General features: G+C 40.5%; 1 pseudogene; it reads right to left on the reverse strand.

The window, feature by feature from the left end:
- Positions 1-7,435: 7,435 nt before the first annotated feature.
- LOC139475235 (uncharacterized) lies at positions 7,436-13,234 on the reverse strand (annotated as a pseudogene).
- Positions 13,235-24,019: the final 10,785 nt, after the last annotated feature.

The raw sequence follows: 24,019 nt of genomic DNA on the forward strand, positions 1-24,019 counted from the left end.
TACGGCTTTTTCATTGGACGAGAAGTTCGTCAGATGACCGCGAAATTGACGTTCATAAGTGTATGAACGACACAGTTTTATGTTCATACGTTTTTCAAGAGACCTTGTTCTTGAAATGACGTAAACACTGACGGACTGCTTCCACATCCCTGGGGAAACCCCTGGGAGTTTCCCAGCACGAAAACATACAGAAGTATTGTTTCTCATAATTTAGACCCTTTAACTCTCTTGGTGCCATGGGACCATATATGGTCCCTTACTTTTCACACCCGCCTTTCTCTGCCATGTTTGAACACCAAGCGAATGGCGGCGAATTTTGATTATGCACCCATGTCACATACACGTAAATATTTTCAAACAAAATCCTTGTTCATAAGAATTAATATGACCAGCGTTGTCAGAAAGGCATGTTTCTCACAGCTGTATACTTATTCACTTAAATAAGTAGAGAATCTCACCCGAGTTTCTTTTGACATCAAATATATCAACACTTGTTGATAAAAGTGCAAAACTTCCGAGGCTTACCGAGGATTTTTGCCACTTTTATCAATGAGTGTTGATATATTTGATGTCAGAAGACATGAGGGTGAGATTTTATTTATCATCCAACATCATTCTTCCAACTTTTTCAATTTGTAGACAGTAATTAGCAGTGTCTTCACTTTAAAAAGTACTGCTTACATCTTCAGTAGCAGAGCCATTAGTGATGTCATTTGATTGTGACGTCATGGTAACCAGTGATGTAGACTAAACGATAGTGCAGATTGTCTGTTTGTTTATGATGCTGATTTACAGAAAATAGTCAAATCAAAGATATGAAAAGATAGCTATAATCATTAATATTAAGGTTGTATAGTGTATATTTACGGGTAGGAAGTTTAAGATCCAAACCTAAACATTGAATGGCCAAGCCCGAAGTGATCGACATGGCGTTCGCATCATATCTGTGCCGCGATTTCATGTCTACCGGTTGTCCTACATGCTCGCCCGTTCAGACAAATAACTGCAACTGTTTTTCATATGAAATGACTAAGAGTCATGTGTGATTGCTCAAACTACCTGACCGTGTGAGTGACTTGCCCTAGCTGTTTCATATTTTGTCGCAAATGGAGATTTTAAAAGTGTGGCCACAACATCTAACGTGAGTTGACGCCATATTGTAAACAAATTGTGTTAAGGTCAGTTCCACATGTGGTAGCTTGGCCCCGGTTTCTGTCGATTGTACACGCGATACAATCATAATGCAACTACTGAAAACATCAACATAACTTCTACAATGATGACAGCAATACCTTTTTGTGTTTCGGTTAACCGCTTACGGATACGATGTGCTGTTGAGTTCGATTTCGATTTGTCTTTCCTTTCTTTGAAACTGTGATAATGGCGCTGTGATTGGTTTGCTGAAATAGTATTTTCCGTGAGTCTAATGAACATGGTACATGCTGTGATTGTACAAGATAATTGATAACCAATTGTGTATGCATGCGCATATATAATATCATCAAATACACATTACTAATCTCTTCAGAAAATGGAATATATTAGCTCGTATTTCCAACATTCAGCCATGGATAGTAGATCTAATATTAATATTAGATTTACAATTTTTGATGTACACAGTACTCTCGATGAACGTATGATAATCTATTTCAAGTCTTCAACTTTTATTTGATATGTCATCTGAAATGTCAGCAATGAGTAAGCTTAATTTTATTCGAATATGCTTATAGACGGTCGGTGATTTCCCGCCGCTGTGAATTTGCCCGTGATTTGACGTCGCGTGTTGTGACGTGGATGACGTCACATGAAACAGGGGGCACGGGTGGCCCCGTCGTCTAAGGCGCCGCGATTCGCTGTGCAGAGTTGCGTCCCTTGGGCACGCCAGAAACCTCTGATTGTGGGTTCGAATCCCAGTTCGCCCCGATTATGTATCTAGGTTTGTCAGCACCATACCCGTGCTTGTGTTGTCACCGAAGTGGTAAACGTCTGAGACCTGCATCACTTCGGGCTTTGCTCCCACATTAAGCATTAAGCCGTGATATAACTGGAATACTGTTAAAAAGCGGCGTTAAACCTAACCCACTCACTCACTCTTTGACTGAACTAGAAAGCATATCTAGTACATCACGATTGGAAATTGTCTTCGGCGACCGACGAGTGAATGAGACCGCTTATCATTTGACTAACAGTGTTGGCGCAGCTTTCTAATTTTGGTATGTTGACATGTGCTTTTCATATCTGTTTGAAGGCTTGATATTCCACAAAAATAATGTGCATTTAGTTGAGTAAGGGAATGTATTTTGTTTACAGTGAGAAAGCTGTGAAAATTGATCCAATCTTAAACGACCTAGATATTTAATATTTCAGCTTCATCTGTTTGAATCTCTAATGGTTCAATTTATAACATCAACAGTAAAATTAATTAGATCTAATCACAATATATAGATACTCGATTTCTGAAAGACAAAATGTTTGCAGTGTAAATGTGGTTTCGTTTTGATGTTTTATATAGTTTTATTTATGTCTTTTTTCACTCTGCATTATCTAAATTACCAAATACTTCGAACAGTGGCATAGTAGTAATTACTTTGTTATGTATCCTCAGTATGAAATAGATTTTTTATAAATAAATATTTGTCTAAGAGCAAAATCAAAGCCTTCTTGTGGTTCCCTTTTCACCATTTTAGTTTGTATATCTTCCCTCCAACCTGAGGTCTAGCTTGGCCAAAATTAAGGGAAAAAAGGAAAGACATAATAACTGAAAAACATTTATGTTCTAATTCGTCTACTCAAACGAACATAAACATTTATCAACAACACAATACTTCATTGGGTGGCGTCTACCGCAACCTACAGGCGACGGGTTTATTTGAAGCTCGGATGTACAGTAGTGTCATCGTTGTAATAACCATCGGAGGTAGTAGGTACTTGACAGGGCAAACTGCACTGGACAGTATGTGTAGGCTAGGATGGCTGTTCGAGACTCCAGGACACCACATAGTGATAACTTGCATCTCCGTATATCACCCTGGCATGATCTCAAGGCGTCCAGCACCACAGTGGCCTCCACGCCTGGAGAATTCCAGATGTAACTAACCCCAGGAAGTAAACCCGATCTGAAACTAAAACTCACAATTAGCTGACGAAATTTCACCAAACTTGATTGGCACCAATTTATATAATGTTCACATAATGCTCACCGTCTGCCCCAAGTGCCTAAAATTCTCTGCCGCCCAATTGCATCCTGGAACAAATCGAATTGAGCCATTCAAGTACCTGTCTTGCAGTGAATGAGGTTTATTTTAAAGTTAAATATATCTACATATGTATTATGCTGATTACCTGTGCAATCATAATATTGTAAAACTATTCGGTTCTCTTTGTCTCAATCTTGATCTGCACGTATGTTTACAGAACTAATCTACTTTTGACTTGCTTATCCAGTAATATACGTATATCTATATCTATATTACTTACACGGGGTGGGTGGGCGGGAAGGAATCCGTCGCCTGTGAAGCTGGAGACCTCAAGTGACCAGCCTTCTGTCTCGCTCCGGCTCATCGCCCCCGTCACGTGGCTTTAGCACTCAATTCTCGACGAACATTTACCTGCACAATCACAAACCCGACCACCCAACACCGTATTACCCGTTGATAAATATTATTATGTTCTAATTAGTCTACTCAAACGAACATAAAACATTTACCAACAACACAATACTTCATGGGTGGCGTCTACCGCAACCTCAAGTATATAAAGAACGGGATTAATCAGGAAACATATATTTCTAACACTTCACAGTGAGTGAGTGAGTTGTGTTTAACGCCGCTTTTAACAATATTTCAGTTATATCACGGCATGTCAGTTCAATGTCGGAGGAAAGCCCGAAGTGATGCAGGTCTCGGACGTTTACCACTTCGGTGAAACCCACGAGCACGGGTATGGTGCTGACAAACCTAGAAACATAATCGGGGCGAACCGGGATTCCAACCCACAATCAGAGGTTTCTGGCTCTGGTTTCAACTCTGCACAGCGAATCGCGGCGCCCTAGACGACTGGGCCACCCGTGCCCCCCTAACACTTCACAACCCAAGTTTCTCTGAAACACTTAATCTGGACGAAATTGAATCCTTCACGTATGTGTCTTTGGAAGAGTCCGATTTCCACCTACCATGTCTATTAAAGAGTCTGTCCGGGACTCCAGCTTTCGCAGGCTCTGTGGCTCCTCCAGATCGAAAACTGTATACCAAATGAATTCTTGTCTAAATCCAGGGAGTCCAACATCGACAAACTTGTTTCCCTCACTCTCGAATATGAAATAGGTGTTGTACGTTTTAATCTAGAAATCCCTGTACTTCTACACAGAGATCTGACGGAAGATGTACTCTTTGGATCCAACCTGCAATGTGGCCATTTTCATGTAACGGTTTAGCATCTGAACTGGACATAGTTTTTACCTACTGGCCGATATCACCACATGATCTCAATCCCTGTATTTATCAGGTTTACTTTTCTCTAAGAAAATAGATATGTAACCCTCCTCAAATCTTATATCAGAACATTTAAAAACTGACTTGGTTGATGCATTCTGAAAACCTGCATATGCTATTAGACAAAATGTTAAGGATCTTAAGTTTAACAAACTAGCCGTATCACATCCGTAATGGTCAACTAAACTGTTAAGAATATCTGGAGTAATTGACTCTTTCTTAGAAACGGGGCAAGAATCTGTTCTCAGGCTGGATTCTAGAACAAACTTCACTATACTTGAACTACACGGATTCCTTACGCCAGCCAAGTTGTGAGCCCAACCAATACTGTACAAAGTCTGCTGAATAGTAGCTGGACTTTTGTCGCAAATAAAGAGCTATATGGAAATCTGTAGCTGGTAAGGGGGTAATTTCAGAAAACTGCTCGCACCAATCTACCCACTTTTGTAATACGTTCTATAAGTTTTCACCGTAGATGGCGCTGGAGCTTTCAGCACTGTTTTCGATAATTCGTGAGCTGGCGTCTGTAAACGACCGTCCTGAAGATTCATTCCCCACACTCCAGTGGTAAACACATCTGCAATAATAATGTTAAAAGAACTTTACTGCCAATGCACTTACCTTGAATTTACCGTTGATAATTGTCTTGTGACTTCCTTGAACAAAGATAACTGTTTTACAGTTCTATAACATCCGATACGCTTTGAACGGTCTCTCCTGATCTATCAAACAAACGAGGCCAGAATATAGCAGATTTCCAACACGGCACTATCAGTACTGACCAACACCTATTGTATAATTGTAAATTATTCTCTTTAGATACGAGAGGAAGGGTGGAACTACCCAAATGTTTTCACCTGACCAATCTTGAGTGAATGTATTTACAGCTTCGGTGTCTTTAACCAAGAACTTAGAATTAAATCGTGTCACCTTTTTGTTGTGTTCATCAGCAAACCTTTCAACAGTGAAAGGACCCCAAATTTCATTCAGCTCGTAGAAAACCTCATCTGTTACTGACCAGTCGTCATAATCCACTGACCTACTTAACTCATCTGCAGCAACATTCTTATCCATGGGAATCCACTGAAATGATATGGAGATATTGCTCTCTCTACAGAAGTGAAATATTTTTAGTGCAATCTTTTGCAATTCATTCACGAAACTGCCGTGTGTACAAATAGAACAGGCTGCCTGACTATCCAACTTCCATATAGCATTTGATCCGCGAATAAAATCCTTCGAACTTACAAGTCCAAGACCCGTGAAAGATTCCGGGGTAGAATAATCTTCAGCAACCCATGCTTGCAGTAAAAGGCGAATATGCTTGTTGTAAAAGGCGACTAACGGGATCGGGTGGTCAGGCTCGCTGACTTGGTTGATGCATGTCATTGATCCCGATTGCGTGGGTCGATGCTCATGATATCAATCACTGGATTGTCTGGTCCAGATTCGATTATTTACAGACCGCCGTCATATAGCTGGAATATAGCTGAGTGCGGCGTTAAACAACAAACCAACAACAACAAGTCCAAGCTCGACTGCCTTTAATTCCCTCCATGTTGAGCTCTTCTTCGATTCTACTGTTCTTCTGTGTTCTCAATATAGGATCCACAACCAGAATTGCTAGCATCTGAATACACTGAGAATGACGGATGAAAATCTGAGTCCTCAAATATCCTGGCCATGAACCGTTGGTCGAGCGTCATGAAAGTGCGCTCGAAACCCACATGACTCTCCTGATGCACTGTCTGTTTAGAGGTGTAATGCTTCATTGGTAATCCAGCATTGATCTATGACGTATTGAATAATGACGTTCCATTAAGATTGTCCAGGAATGAAAGCCAAATCTGAAAATCATCTTTCATATTCCTTGTAACCCTAACCTTATGATAGGGGTTCTTAATACCACAAATCGAATCAATGGATCTCCGTAGGAAAGCTCTGCCGATGGGAATGGCCCTACCTATGTAATTTAGTGAACCCATGAGACTTTCGACTTGCTGTTTGGTTGCTATGGATTTTGACATGACAAACCTGAGTTTATCCTTAGCATCCTGTATTTTGTCTGCTGGTATGGTTAACTCCATTCTGACTGTGTCTAGCTGAAATCTAAGGAAGCTGATTAATGTTGTTTCTGTTACTGTTTGTGACTGGCTATAGGGATTCCGAGTTCGTCGCAAGTTGCTAATAATGTTGACAGGACTAACTGACATTCAGATTTATCTCTTCCAGGTCCTCCGCATAGGTAGTCGTCCAAATAATGCATTAACTCACCTTGAGAATGTAACTTTGTTTGAACTATCTGCTGGATGAAGGTGGAAAAGTTTTCAAATATTGAGTAGCTTATACTGCACCCAAATGGTAATGCTTTGTCGACATAATATTTATGTAAGAATTTTATTCCTAGTAAGTGAAAATCATGAGGATGCACCATGCATAACCTGAATGCGCTTTTGATGTCGGCCTTTGCTAAGTACACCACCGGACCAAGCTGCTGAATCATCAAAACTGCATCGTCATTGGATGAATAGGTTACAGAACAAAGGCTGGGGTTGATGAATCGTTTACCGACATACCATCTTTATACGATAAGTGGTGGATGATGCTGTACCCGTCTACTTCTTTCTTCGGAACCATTCCAATAGGAGAGATCATCAGGTTTGGTAAAGGTGGGTTATGATATGAACCGGCCATTCGGCCTAATTGTACTTCATTGTTCCAAATTGGGATCTTGAGCTGATTTTAGGTTATTACAACTACTAAATTAGCCTCTCTGGGGCCTGTGTAATGTAAATGAAATCCTTCGGTGAAACCGCAACAAAGAACACCAGCCTCACTTAACAATGGGTAGGACTCCAGGTATGCTAACAGCTTATCTACTTTGATAGGTGTGTGGCCCAATGCTTGCACGTTTTGAGAGGTTTCTGTTGCGAAACTTAAATGTATTAACCTCTGGGGTTGGTTGGTTTCCTGTAACTGATTGGTTTAATCAGCTTTTATGGGATGGGTGGCTTCCACCACACTGATAACAAACATGAGCGAAACGACAATGTTGTCTGCGACAAAATTTACCAGGGTCATTGAAATCCCAGCAAAAACAAACTTGTTTGCAGTTGGAGATTTCGAAGGCTGCTTGAAAGTGGTGAAACTGCGGTTCACAGGTTGAGGAGTGACATTCATGTATAGCATCCACAATTCCGCGTTGATTGTGCCCCATGCCTTGTCTGTGGATCTACTGTGGATAATTTTGCCAACCCTGGCCCCTGCTGGCGGCCAATCTAATTGTGTGCAAATATTTAAGCATTTGCTGGTGGTTTTCGGGGAATTTCTTCAGGTATATGCTGACAGATATGATAAAGGTTGTTGTCCACTTTTCCACTGACTGTATGTCCTTTGACTGGCGTGACATTTCCAATTGACCCATTGAGTTTACTCTGATAGTGCTATCCATACTTTGCTCCTTATCCAATCCATTAATGAGAGTGGCCAGATCTACATATTCCCCATTGTGTATTTTAGCCCTTATTGGTTGGGGGAGGAAAGAACCAACATTGTCAGTTGACAAAGCAATCATTTTGTCACCACTGCCTGCAATCTTAGGTAGTAAGAGAGTACGTGTGTTGTGATTTACTGTCTGTACTAGTGGGATAGTTGGGTTGGGATAGAGGGGGTATCTAAGCCTGTCACTACATGAGGCCGTGTATCATGATTGAAAACATGAGGTAATACATCACCTGATCCATTCTTCGTGGTTTCAAAACCTACCTGCCATGTCGTCTTCACATCTTCATAAAATGATACCGTGGAATGTCAAACACAGTCCTACACACAAATTATAGTTTTAGATCTCTAGACGAGAACGTAATACGTTTGTCGTGATGCATATGAGCAACATGAAACATAATGTGTTTGGGCACCAATCGTTATCCTGTGGTGTACGGTATATCTGCAGTTTATAAATAGCATTTCTCACAATATATACGGCAATCGGTGATTTCAACAATGTTTTTCTTCGTTGTGTTCGTCTCTCCTCATCTGGAATCTGGATGACAACGATCGTGTAAAAAAACCTGGTAATGGTCAAATATATATTTCAAGTGATCAAAGTAGTTTCTTGTCGTTTTTCCATTGCCCAGTAGTAATGTATTTTGGCAAAGTCTCATTTGTCCGATGAAGCTCCTCATGCCGAAATAACCCGATCCGTGAAACTTGGCCGGTCCAAGCGACCAAAATCCATGTTGATTGGCATGCCAAGTGTCATTTGCATAAGGCCATCCATATTTTTTGTATGTGTTTCTCCCCTCAAGGCTCAACTAACAAGAGAGTGGGTGGACGAAATAGCAAAAAATACTTATAAAAAAATGTCTTTCAATAATTGTGTAAGTTATTTTATGACATTTAAAAAAAAGGTTTAACACTTGGTACAAGAATCTAGGATCTAATCTATGAATTAATCTATGATGTAGATCTAGATCTATTCGCTTTGCTTCCAAAATGAATTTTAAATAAACAACGGAACAAAGATAAAGTTGACCTGGGTCTTTTATGACGGTGCAATGGTAGATCTAGTAGTATTTCTTGTATTAGATCGGAGGGCAAATTTTCCACAGCGGCAGCCAAATTAAGACACGAAGACATTATATTATTTCACGTTGAAATGGAGATAAAGATAATAAAAATACGGACAGCCTCACAGACTTCGAAACGGTGTTCAAATAAATATTTGTGCATTTTAATTCTGTCATGTGCATGAAAATGGGTTTCAACATTATTTTCATCACCCTTACATTCAGGTCGCTGGCTACTTCGGCATTAACATATGTTTTGTCTCGAGATCAAAGCAACAATGTTTCTCTCAGATACATTTTTCTCTCCATCCATTCAAATGGGTGTCTGCTAAAACAGTGATAGACTTTTTAAACATGGAAATTTAATGCTTCCTACCTGCGTTTGTATATTGGAGACCGCCATAGCAGAGCAACAGACTTGCCACGTGCAACAATGCCATAACTGAATGTAAGGTGTGGGCCTCGTCATACACTGTGAAAGGGCATATGCTTTTGATAAAGATAACAATCCACTTTTATCTCGGCTGTATAAAACCAGAATGTGCTTATGTGCACATCCTGACCTATTTGTTTGGTACAGGTCGCCGCATTTCCACACAGTGTCACCTGATACTACCCATGGAGCTTGTAGTGGGCATACTTTTCAAGTCATGATTACAACGAATTGTCAGTGGTTTGTTTCTAACAAATGTTTCTGTTTCATAACACAAATGAAATCTGATCATATTATTTTCTCAGATCTGACTGACAGCCTCTTAATGACCACGGGTCATGGTCTTATTACCAACAAAGCGAAAATATATTTAGTTAGAGTTGTTCTTTCCACGAGTGAAATAAGCAAACGCAAGTGTGGCCGGATGCAGTTCAGAATCCAGGAAAGGAAATCATCGTAAATATAAACAAGCGAAAAGTCTCATAATTAACTGAAGCATGGTGAGGAAATATCGCGTTGTTTCGATTTGTAAAACGTTACCAAATGAGCAGTAATTTAAATAAATGCGACAATGCGACGCTTTCACAAAATGAAGCAAGTTTAATTTCACATATCAAATGAACGAATTCTTTTTATTAGTTGAGTGTTAATCTATTAGTTGAATCTTATGAATACAAACTATATTAAATGAAACTTGGCCTTTGTTTCTATGTAAATATGTCAGTGCTTTTCCATGGTATTTGCATAAGTATCAGGTCAATTGTGATTTGATGTGTTGAATTTGAAATTGCTCTCAATCGTGTACTTACAACTGAATACATGTTTGGATTTAATAGTGTAATATCGCTGTGTTCACCAGATCATTTGAATATTTGTATTTTAATATGACCTCTGTAAGTGTTTGTATGTATATTTAGTGTTAATATGACGAGCGGAGATGCTATGAATATTCTCGTATTGGAACATCAGGGGCTAGTTTAGTTATTATTTTACTGCCTCAAGTGGCATTTTTACTTTCACACAACATACTGCACATGCTCCTTGGCGCAGTCTCAAATTCATATTGGACTCTTGTCAAGCTTTAGTAACTGTTATTTGTCCCCCGACACTTCTAACATACTATAGCAATGTTGTGAGACGGGCCCCACAAACACTGATTTCTATACAAGTACTGTGTGTCAAACGTCAAGACAAACGTTAAATGTAGCAAGGAGAATTTTCTAAACGACCGCCTCCGTGCTCTAGTTGTAGAGCGTCCACCTGGAGAGCGGAAGGTCCGGGGTTCGATCCCCGGCCGCGTCATACCAAAAGACGTTTAAAGATGGTACTTGTTGTTACCCTGCCTGGCCCTCGGCATTAAGGGGTTAAAGCAATGACTGGTCGGCTCGGAGTCAGTATACTGTGTCTGAGTGGGGTATTCATGTTAAACTGCGGCATGGTATCTCAGTGGGCTAGCACTATAAATCGGCATCAGTGCGGTCTAGTACAAGCAGCCACACACACACACACACGTGCATGCACGTCCCTATATAAGTGCAATAATCTCGGAAGCGACGTTTCACCCCATTTCACCTCACCTCACCTCACCATTTTCTAAACAAATCAGACTGATATATACTCCTTCAAAAAGAAACGCAAAACGAGACAAAGTGATGACATACTGCAAACAGGACATCACTGGACATGTGTCTGATGTGAAGACAATACACGGGACATGACAACTAAGAATTCTTTATCTCGTGTTTCCACCACTATTGCATGGCATCGCCTGCCCATTGACTGAATTTAGTATTGATCACACGTTCGCCTTCAGTGCATGTGCAAACAGTGTTTGTGTTTAAGGATGACGTCCATGGGAGGACATGTACATTGGAGTTCCGTAGGAATGCTGTTGTTATATACGTATATGATGCTTGTGATGTATCACTGACGTGTTGAAAGATGGCTTTACGACGTTTGACAATGGGAAGAACGTGGGGCTGTAACGTGTAATGTCAATAGTGTTGGCCTGTTACAGTGCCTTGATCTTGCTCGAGGTGTTTTCTACCAGTGTGGCAGACCACAGCCCACATCATTACTCTGCCGCCGCATCTTTTTCGGCAGATGATCGAGACTGATTATCCTCTGGAGTTAACAGATTATATTTACTAATGTCATGCTGTTGGTGCCAATACTGAAGCTGAGAGATGGTGCCACGCTTCATGTATCGGTTATATGTCCGGACTAGCAAAGTCAAAACAAGATGATTTAGCCAAAAAGTTTAACTTCAGGTATGATATGAGGTATCCGATATCATTCAGTAACCATCAAATAGCAAATTCCATTTAACTGATTTAGAAATAACTTGCCCTTGCATGTGTTTGTGTCGGGTGCCATCGGTGGGGCAGGATACGCACACTTTTTCGCGAACACCTCACATCATCACTATTTGTTAGTGATTCATAAACACATGCTCATGACACAGTCAACTCTGCTTTTAGTGGAGACTTCTTGTGGCTGTATGTAGGTACAATGTTTCTTAATCAGCAGTAAGATGTTATCGTGTAACTTAATTTTGCGATGCAAAGGGATTGAAGTGTTTCAGGTTCACAAAAGATAGATCACAACTTGGCTACCTGTGTCGCTGGGGACCTTGAGTAAAACATACGTGTATATATTGAATCTCCTGGAGTAAGTCACTTCCTAGAACCCTCGGAAGACTTTACATAACGGGTCAGATTCAGTGGATTGGGTGTGTGTGTCATCGCACCCCGAAGACATAAGAGGTAGTTCATGACAGAAGTCACAAGCCAGCCTCATCCACTCTCGATGATATACAGATCGCTGTGATTCAAAGTCAGTGTCATATCCGACAATTCGATATATAATGGCAATGTATGTCAATATGTTCGAGTGACAGTCAGAAACAAGTAACAATGTACTTGCTTTTCCATGCAGGGAAATTATAGACAAAAATTACATAACTGTTTCATGAGCATAACAGCTAGAAGGGAAATTTGTGATTATGTTTTTTAGAAACAATGAGGTGAACAAATGTTCTGTTTGACCCGAAACAGTTGTGTACACATTTAGGAGATTTATCAACGTCCGGGCCATATGGTTCATATTGTCATACTTATCAATTTTATGAACGTATGAACGTATGAACATATATATTTGTCTATCGGAAATCTTTGTATCTTTGCATCAGGATTCGCTCACTATTTCGCGAAACTATTGTATCGCGACAATTTCATAATGATGCATAAACACATACATGATACAGTCGTAATTGTAAATTAATTCTGCTTTTCTGCTAGACATTACGATGTACTATATTCTTCAATAGGTGGATGAAATCTACACGAATAATATCCAACATAATATGATAGTTGATATACATTATGGGAGCAGGGTTTTGATTCATGTATCACTCAGTGATACCATTCAGAGATAACTGTAAATGAGATACCTCTTGTTTTAACTGGGAAATAAGATATTGTATTCTAACAGCCTTGATTCGAAAGCATTAAGCCTCTGATCAACCTGCATCGATAACTTTTGTATCTCTTTCAAAACAATTGACATTTCCGTGCCTCCGACATTGTCGTGTTGTTTAATGGCGAGTTCTCTATACCTGTAGGTGGATATATTGTCTCACCTCGTTGTTTTTTAGTTGTAGTCTCTTCCGTGTCTTCATCCCGAGAGAGAAATCGTTTTCTGTCGTCAGTGACGTGGCTACCATTTGACATGGACGACGCCATTACTGCATGCACGAAGTTGTGTGAATAGCTCACATCCATTTGACACAGTAATAGGCGCCCTCTAGCGGGCTGCCCAGTGACAGGATTGCAATAGGAGAGTACTAAGTTCGAACCCTGTTCATATAATTTCGGACTTTGCGTTGTTTTCTACTGTGATCAGTCATGAACAGTGTACTCTCTCGAGGTTCTATGGTTTGTCAGGTTCTCAACTTTGCCAAAACAAAACTAAAACAAAATCATAATTAGATGATTTATTAAACTTAACAAAATGTACAAATTAACAATAAATCAGAAAAATACAAAGAAAAGAAAGCACTCACACACAATTAAACCTTTGCTATTGACCTAAATTTCTTTATCCTTAACTGCCTTATTTACTGCCTATTTTCTCATACACCTACTTCTCCCCCACACCACTATTCCAATAACTATACTAAATAAATACCTTACAAACCCTACGTTAACGCGTTTTAACTTATTTCTTACTTTCCAACCTACCTAAGTCCTTATTTCTACATATTTTTCCTACAACTAATTTCCCCCCACCCGACTACCACATAAAATAAACCTACACCTAAAACTAGTCGTATGGAAAACCTTATCGCCTAGAGGGATGTTCCCCTGCAGTGGCTGCTATGGACTTACTTGTCGGGATACCCGAAACTTCAGACGACTAATCTCGGTCGTATCAGGCTTTTATACCCCCGGAGCTAACCATATTCAGAGGTCACGGGGTCATACAATCTTCTAAGCTTCCCATTGGTCAAATGATAATTCCTAACATAGCGTGCTCGGCGACACCTAAATATCCGGAAACACGCTACGGCAGGAAGACATGTGAACCTCGCAACCGTCATAGGGAATTCCAATGGAATTTTACGGCCAAACGTGAGTAATAAATAGATTAATTGACTACAAGATAACGACTTCAACCAGCCCTGCTGAAGCACTGCAAAGGCATATAATTTACAACCCTTACTGTACATGAAAATTAAACTGACACCGACTGACACCGTGGATATGTCAAGTACATATCAAGTGGACCAGTGAGTGGTGGTTTCATGTCACCTTAAGGGGAACAATTTTAAGTGCCTCGTCCTAGACACCACTTGATTGTCAATTTAATCTCAAGTTGACCACACCAAATTTAAGTACCTGAGCAAAACAAAATGCTTCGCATTCCATCATTACTATATATACCGGGCGACTTCCAAATACCGGCAGACTTGGTCTCAGCACCCTAAGGTACAGGCGAGTATCTTAGAGGGAGGAAGGAAGGACGGCACACTTCCTTTGGCTTGTACATATGCCATTGTAATTAAAACTACATAATCCTCAAACCGCCTTCTTGTGTTGTGTTACAAGAAGGGGCGGGGTTACGTAAACTGGTGCCGAGACCAGGATCACCTTAAGGAGCGAAGGCGAGGGACCCCAGGAAACGACTAGGATCGAGGGAATTGGTCCCGGGACTCGCAAAAAGGTGATTCTCTTTGGGTTTTTGCAAGTACTTACGTGAGCAAAATGGCAGAATATGCACAATTCTTACAAGGGTTCGCGGGAGAAATAACGGGGCAGTTTTCAGCAGTAACTTCAACATTAGGGGCACAGGGAAATAAACGGGAGACTAGCTACTGTAAATACAACGCTAAGCGCACAGGGGGTGAATCAAGCTATAAAAACATTTGGGGGGAACCCGAAAGATTTCAAAAAATGGATCAAATCTGTAGAAAAGTATGCATTGCTTACTGGCGCAAATCAAGACGCCAGTAAAAAGCGAATTGCTTTTCAGAGTTGTGATGGCTCTGTAAGCGACTTCGTGCAACGCTATATGGATGACAATCCTGCCAAAACATGGAAGGAGTTAAGGACAGAGCTAACGAGCAGGTTTGCTGAAATTAGCGACCCACAAGACGCATTTATGTTATTAAGGTCGGTCAAACAAAAACATAGTGAGGGTGTTCAGATTTATGCTGAAAGACAACTAAACTTGGCCGAAGAGGCTTATGAAGGATTAGGGCAGGGCGGTGAAGATAATCCCGCCATCCAAAGACAATTGATAGTTTTTTTCACTGATGGCTTGAGTCATGAGTACATGCAGAAAAAACTTATGAGGGAAAACCCCACATCCCTCAAAGAAGCAGTGGCTTCGGCCACGCGTAAACAGAACATAAGTGCTAGATTCGAACTCAGTTTGGGAAAACCGAGTAGCCGAGGGCATGATTTTAATAGTAGAGGGCACGATTCGAATAGCAGGAGGCGAGAAGAGCCTATGGACGTTGATCATGCTAGACAGCGTCGTAATTGTTTCTCATGCGGCAAGCCAGGTCACTGGGCTAGGGATTGCAGATCAAAACGTGTTAATGCGGTTAATGAGAGAGAGCAAGAGGTCAGGGTATGTTGGCTATGCAATCAGCCGGGCCACTTTAAACGACATTGTCCAAACAGAACACCAAGAAAACAAAAACAGGGCAACTAAATTCTCTTCCTCATAAAGAAGCCGATTAGGGAGAGAAGGCGACAAATGACCCAGTACGTTCAATCAATGTAGCGATCCCCAGCGAGGTGGCCTAGCTTTGGTAACTGGTGGCCTATAGCCTGTGTTTTAAACTGTATTAATGATATTGTTATGCTCAAATATGTTTCATCAATTGTTTTTAAATATAGTATGCTCCAATATGTTTCATAAATTGTTTTTAAATACGACATTGCATAAATAACTAAATTGTGTATATATTAGCTTGGTCTCGTCGCTATATGGCTGAAATAATGCCGAAGTGATATAAATTTAAACTCACTCGCTCACTCACTCAATAAATGTAGCGGGGAGACCAAATTGTGTAGTCTCAAAATAGGTGTATTTCGACTATGGTAGCTTAAGAGTAGGGAAAACTTATGTACCGCTAGAGGAAGATATCCATATATCTTCTCTAGTCAGGTTAGCAGCGGATACAATAGTAAAACCACAGTGTAGAAATATCTTAAGGGCAAAGGTTAAAAATAGACCATATTTTGACACATCATGCACGCATGAAATCTCAACAATTGGAAAGAGTTACCCAGCAAATGAACCAGGTCTGCTCATAGGAAATTCTATTGTTAAGATTGACAAACATAGGACTGTCCCATTACTGTTAGTCAACAATACCAACTGTACATTTAGGTTGAAGAGAGGTTACGAACTAGGGAAGCTAAAAAGCGTAGCGACTGAAAACTTAGTGAATTTATCTGATGAATTAGCTGATAGGGACATATCCAGTGATCTCAATGTTGACATTGACGCTCCAGTTCATTTGAAATCAAGGTTAAATGATTTAGTGTCTCAAAACAAGGATTTATTTGCAAAGAGTGATTTAGACTTAGGGCAGACAGAAGCTGTACGTATGAAGATAGACACAGGTGACAATGTTCCGATCAAGACGAAGCCATATCGAACTCCTCTTAACAAACGCAAGGTTGTAGATAAGGCGATCGATGACATGTTAGATGCTAAGATCATTCGACGTTCTAGATCACCATGGAGTTTCCCCACTGTCGTCGTTGACAATAAAGATGGCTCGAAGCGTTTTTGTGTGGACTTTAGGTTTTTTAACACAATTAGCCGTCCTATTTCAAAGCCTGTACCATGGCCTGGGTGCCCACTACTAAACAGTACAGTGTTGCGGTATATTGCTGCGTGAACTAAGATGAACAGGTTGGTGACGAAGATGGACGGCGGCCATATTGGAACTTGTGGCGACGACCATAAAGCTGAACTAAGTTGAAAAGAAGAACACAACACAGAGCTGACGATCACAGATGACCATAATGGTGTGTCTGTAGCCGGTCGAGAGACAAGATTGTGACGAACATACATTTTAAAAGCGATTAAGTCCGGTCACGGACAGCATGATCGTTGTAAAATATTTACACTCTTTTTTGTATATGTATATATGGAACTGTGTATATTTTTAAGATCGACTTATGAAATATCAACAATATTTCCAAGTAGAAAGGGGCGGATGTAACACTATCAGTGTTTGCCAAATACGACTGACACCGTGGATATGTCAAGTACATATCAAGTGGACCAGTGAGTGGTGGTTTCATGTCACCTTAAGGGGAACAATTTTAAGTGCCTCGTCATGGACACCACTTGATTGTCAATTTAATCTCAAGTTGACCACACCAAATTTTAGTACCTGTGCAAAACAAAATGCTTCGCATTCCATCATTACTATATATACCGGGCGACTTCCAAATACCGGCAGACTTGGTCTCAGCACCCTAAGGTACAGGCGAGTATCTTAGAGGGAGGGAGGAAGGACGGCACACTTCCTTTGACTTGTACATATGCCATTGTAATTAAAACTACATAATCCTCAAACCGCCTTCTTGTGTTGTGTTACATTCTATAGCTGGACAAGAGATTGTTGCAGACACTGTACCTGGAGCAGAGGTTGTTCCAGAGAGTATGGCTAGAGAACAGAATGTTACAGACACTACAGCTTGAGCAGGGAATGTTACAGACACTAAAGCAGAGAGTGTTACATATACTACAGCTGGACAAGAGAATGTTACAGACACTATAACTAAAGCAGAGTTGCAGACTCTATAGCTGGACAAGAGATTGTTGCAGACACTATACCTGGAGCAGAGCATGTTCCAGACTATATAGCTGGACAAGAGAATGTTACAGACAATATAACTGAAGCAGAGTTGCAGACTCTATAGCTGGGCCAGAGAATGTTACAGACGCTGTAAGTGAAGCAGAGTTGTAGACTCTATAGCTGGACAATAAAATAGTTGAAGACACTATACCTGGAGCAGAGCATGTTCCAGACTATATAGCTGGACAAGAGAATGTTACAGACACTATAACTGAAGCAGAGTTGCAGACTCTATAGCTGGACAAGAGATTGTTGAAGACACTATACCTGGAGCAGAGCATGTTACAGACTATATAGCTGGACAAGAGAATGTTACAGACACTATAACTGAAGCAAAGTTGCAGACTCTATAGCTGGAGCAGACAGTATGACATTCCAGACAGTATGGCTAGAGAAGAGAATGTTACAAACACTGCAGCTTGAGCAGGGAATGTTACAGACACCGCAACTAGAGCGGAGAATGTTACAGACACGCAATAATTGGAGTAAAAGAATGTAACTGCTGGAGCAAGGGTACACATAACGCTGTCAATTTTATGCATGACGGAATCTAAAAATATGCACCCACGTTAAGGATGAATGGTTTTATAGTTCGCAACATCTACGCTAAAGGGGGCGGGTGACAACAATGGACGTGTTTGTCAGACATCATTTCCTGAGGTTTTATTGACATGTTTTATTTGTCCTTGTCGGCCTGGCTTTTGTATCCATCAATGCAAAGTGTTTTGCAAGAAATTTTCTCTCTAATTTCCTTCCTGCTATTGCTGCTGATAACCAATGTGGGCAGCTTGATATGTTGCATAACAATAGTATGTCCGATAAGAAAAGAAATTATTTTTCAATTTCCAAATACGAGTCATACATATATGTCAGATAAGCCCGCAAGCTCGCTAACGTTGGACGAGTGTCGGGGCGTGATTTATGCGTCACGTGGGACACTGTCAGCGAGGGTCACGGTCAAATAACACTGGAGGATGAATATATAACATAAGATGGGGTGCTGCTCCTACTACTACGGTCAGTTGTAGCTGGTGACTGGACAGTTCTACGCATCGACTGACCACAAGCGAAAGTACCTTTAACTTCAAAGTGAGGTCCGACTCACCGACAGGAAGACAACCCGAGAAAGTGGACCCCACTTCGCAGGATTTCCTATAACACAAGTTACAGCTTTTCCGAGGGCCGAATGCTTTAAAACCTAGTTTAGACACAGACATAATTGAAAACACTTTCAGCCCTTGACAATCTAAAGGAATCAGGGCGACCCCGCCCAGGCGTAAAGCGTCACACAACTCGAAAATGTCACATGTCATTGAAGCAAGACGAATATCATGTCATTGGAGCAAGACGAATGTCATGTCATTGGAGCAAGACGAATGTCATGTCATTGAAGCAAGACGAATGTCATGTCATTGAAGCAAGACGAATGTCATGTCACTGAAGCAAGACGAATATCATGTCACTGAAGCAAGACGAATGTCAAGTCATTGAAGCAAGACGAATGTCATGTCATTCAAGCAAGACGAATGTCATGTCATTCAAGCAAGACGAATATCATGTCATTCAAGCAAGACGAATGTCATGTCATTCAAGCAAGACGAATATTATGTCTTTCAAGCAAGACGAATGTCATGTCGATGAACCAAGACGAATGTCATGTCATTGAAGCAAGACGAATGTCATGTCATTGAAGTAAAATGAGTTTCTACGTGCATTCTAAATAGTTTACTATGAAGGGTCAATCATGACATAGAAATGAATGTCGAAGAAAAAATAAGAAACCATAATTCGTCCTTTCTTATTCTGTCATCCGTAACGAAAGGCTTTCAACTGTAATAGCACAGGCAGCGTTTGTTTGGATTACCCCTCTCTGTCGAAGCCTAGCCGGTGTGATTCAATGGTTTCTACAACCGTGTAGTGGTCTCAGGCACCAATACTTCAAGATCCCCGGTGTAAATTGTTTTAAGAATGGAAATGGTGTGTCCAGAGAATGATCTACTGTCATCGCTTGGCACGAATGAATTGCTCGTAATCTTTTGTTCGAATGGTGGCGAACAAGCGACGTTCTCATTGAGACCGTGTGGATGGTGTTTTATACCGCATTTTGCAGCATAATCGAAATCTGGACCAGACAAATCGGTGGTCGATAGTGAGACCGACTAACCAGATCACATCTGGGAGATTTCCTGTGCTTCTATCTACCTATCTACCTTGTTTGTCGGTTGAAGCTGGATAGAAGGGACCCATTCTGCCCCGGAAATCCAACTGAATACTTACTTTCTCAAAACCTTATATCCGTTGCACAAAGTGATCCTTGCGCTCAGACTGATATACCTCATACAGTATAACTGCAACATTAACCTACAGTAATATGACAAGGGGTTCTATTGAAAACAACTTCTTTATTATACAAACACAACGTTTCAATCCTATTTATTGCTTCTAATATATATATTAGTTCCGTCAAAATAGCAAGTTACCCATCACAAATAGTAACAGAAACGATTTCAACTGATCGTCGTTCTAATGAGAAATATCTGACAAACAACATTCGTCGGGATATATGAATCCTCATATTTTCAACGAACAAATCGTACGTGAACTATTACAGGTACGAGTTGGTATTTGACTGAGTTCATATACGCCACCTTTTTGTAAAGAGGAAAAGAGTTAAAGATACTCTAGTTGTCCATAGTACGTTGACAGAGGTTCGAGATTACTCTCTCTCTATATTCAATTTTTATTTGATTAAGTTCTTACCACAAAACCATAGTCTTATGTATTTACTAAGTTGATTCGCGATTCTTAATTTTACAATACCATTGCAGTCTCTCACGAGCGTTGCAAATATATGCCTTTAAAACAAAGCTGTATGAACATTAGTCATTTTAGGAGGTTTTCACCTCCAAGTTGACAACACACTCCATTACTGAGATAATTTACAGAAAAACTCCAATAGTTCAACCTCCATTAGTTGCATAATTTACTGTATATTAGTAACGACCGAGCTCTGCGTTTACGATCAACAGGGTCATCCCGTGCCAATGGTAGGTTCGTTTCGGTACAGACAAACCGGAACTGACAATCGATATTTGTGCTCCTGCGAAAAACATCATTTTCAATTGAAAGGTAAAACAAATTTAGACTTTGTGCACATGGTACTGATTTTCCAGCAGAAACAGATGTATCTTTACTTTGCATAACGATTCAGAGTATCCACAAGACTGTATGGCAAGAGGGATGACTTCCCGTTTCCAATAGTCAACTTCCCCTTCATGTCGAGCAATATTCCAGAAGCTCAAGCCTTTGGTGTCTAAATTTCGCAACTACTAAGCTACAATCGAGCATGCTTTTTTCTACGATGATTTGAAAGAGAGTCCTGCGACTCTTCCTCTAAATTTGTTTGATCAAGGTAACAACATTCAAGACCTCAGTAAAGCCTTCAAAATATTTTATGGTAGACGTGTGGAGAACACGTCAAAATTTGACGTATCTGCGACAAAAATACTGTCCAATGCATTTCCCAGGTTGTACCGCATGTTCCCATGTTTATTTTCAGGTGAACAGTTGATTTACCTTTGCATGTGTTTGTGACATGTGTCACCGGTGGGGCATTATAAGCTTATCCTTTCGCAAACACCTGGTATTACCACTATGGTGACTGATGGAGTAATGTAGCATCCCAATTTCAATGGTTTATCCAGCATTGATCTATATACAATTGTGACTGATGGAGTAATGTGGCATCCCAATTTCAATGGTTTATCGAGCATTGATCTATATACAATTGTGACTAATGGAGTAATGTAGCATCCCAATTTCAATGGTTTATCCCCTGCATTGTTCTATATACAATTGTGACTAATGGAGTAATGTAGCATCCCAATTTCAATGGTATATCCAGCACTGATCTATATACTATTGTGACTGATCGAGTAATGTAGAATCCCAATTTCAATGGTTTATCCAGCATTGATCTATATACAATTGTGACTGATGGAGTAATATGGCATCCCAATTTACCTGGTTCATCCAGCACTGATTTATATACTATTGTGACTGATGGAGTAATGTACTTTGACAATAACATCCTGGACTGATTGATTAATTTAATGTTGATTGAATCACTGACGATAAGACATTATATACATGGCGGACAATGCTTCATTTGAATAATCCAGAACTGAAGTCATTTTTTAGGCCAGGATCATCTTTATTCTCAACGTTAATTAAAACCCGAGTTATATCTTCTGCAGAATCGTATGTATCTTGCAACAGTGAATAAAGATGAGTGGAGTGTTTCCGGCTTGCTGCACATATAGCTCTGTGAGCGGCCTCAGTGTACGACATGCTCTCAACTCTTAACAAGTTTCTTGAGACCCGCCGTTTAATATATAGACATTATCACGCTAGTGTGTTTGGGGATGGTAAATATCCTGCATTAGGAATAAACATTGTATTTAGCGAGCCTCGGCGAGCTAAATACATAGTGTTTATTCCTAATACAGAATATTTACCATCCCCAAACACACAAGCGTGATAACCTCTTTATCATATAATGTCATTCTTTAATTCTGTGCTTCAAAATCGCTTTCCCTCTCTCACAAACATTACCGAAACATTGCGAGTTTTCCTGGAATGCGCGCATTAATATTTATTACGTCACAGGGTAAGTGATGTGTCAGTCGGACAGTGACAGTAGCCAATATAGTTCCAAATGAAATCAGTTTCTTATACAGTGGCGAAGCAACATATACGCAAAACAACAATTGTTTTTAAATTGCCTTTCGTGGCAATCCATCGGTCTGTCCGCTAGAGTAACTGCCCTTTGTCAAAGGGAAGCTACTCTAACCCTAGTCTATGAGACGTCACGGCCACGGTCAGACGTTGTTGACAGTCGGACTGTCCTGTAATAACCTTAAGGGTGTAGTCAGATGTATACACATGTAACAATTCAAACATATTTCGGCCAAATCAAACTATTTTAATTTGTGAAGAAGGTTTCAAACCGCAGAGGTCTACAAGCACAGATATGGCTTCTGATCCCGCTTGGCTAGGCCTCGTGCCCTCGCAAAATTGTTTCGAAATTTATATCTCCAAAGTTGCCAAAACTTATTAAATGCCTTAGCGGTTAGACACTGATTTTTAGTATATTATAGACTGTTCTTTTGATAATGATAGCAATTATCCCTGTAGCTTATCCACATTTCTGATGGTTAATTCTGACTCGATCGCCGAATGACGAGGGCGACGCCATGTTTGTTTATGAACAGTGAAAGTAGTCCCTAGTTGACATTTGATATTTGCATCTCTATCCGCATATGACCTCAACGGATATCGTTTTTATCCGGTGGCTTTATCCTGCCGAGAAACCTACCCATTATATGATAAAACGTCTTATTACAGGGGGTGGAAGGGGCAGGTTGACAGTGTGACCGAATCTGAAGTCTTTTTTGAGTATGTTGCCATGTGCCATGCACTGTAAAGATCAACTTGCGACCTTGGCGAAGGTGCATTAGCAGCAGAGAACAAGTCCCACATGCATCTTGCAACGGTGACTCCCACAGCATATGTACAACTTCACAGAGTTCAATAACTCTGAAAATATTTTCCTGAAACCTTAAAAGTATGAAAGTAAGGATGTATTTTTAGCTTGAGAAAGTAGTGAGCGAGTGAGGTGGGTGTAACGCCGCTTTGAATAGTATTCCATTCATACCATGGCGTGTCAGTTTGATGTGGGAGGGAAGCCAAAAGTGAAGCAGGTCTCAGCCGTTTACCACTTCGTTGGAACCCAAGAGCACGGGTATTGTGCTGACAAACCAAGAAACATAATCGGGGCGAATCGTGATTCGAACCCACGATCATAGGTGCCCAAGGGAAGCAAATCTGCATAGCGAATTGCGGTGTATTAGACGACTGGGCCACCCTGCCCCCGCTTGAGTAAGTAGGGATGTGTTGGAAGTAAGAGAACATTGTTATTCAGGAACCCCCAGTAACTCGTATGTCATCTTTAACAGAATAGCGGTACATGTATATTTAATAATCCATAAGGCCAAACACAATGCGGCTCGCCTTGTATCGCTGTTCTTAAAGTAAAACCGCAATCGTATATGTGTTTATTCATAATACTGAATACAGA

This window comes from Haliotis cracherodii, unplaced genomic scaffold (genome assembly GCF_022045235.1).
Source record: "Haliotis cracherodii isolate W230 unplaced genomic scaffold, xgHalCrac1.p SCAF_3, whole genome shotgun sequence".
NCBI lineage: Eukaryota > Metazoa > Mollusca > Gastropoda > Lepetellida > Haliotidae > Haliotis > Haliotis cracherodii.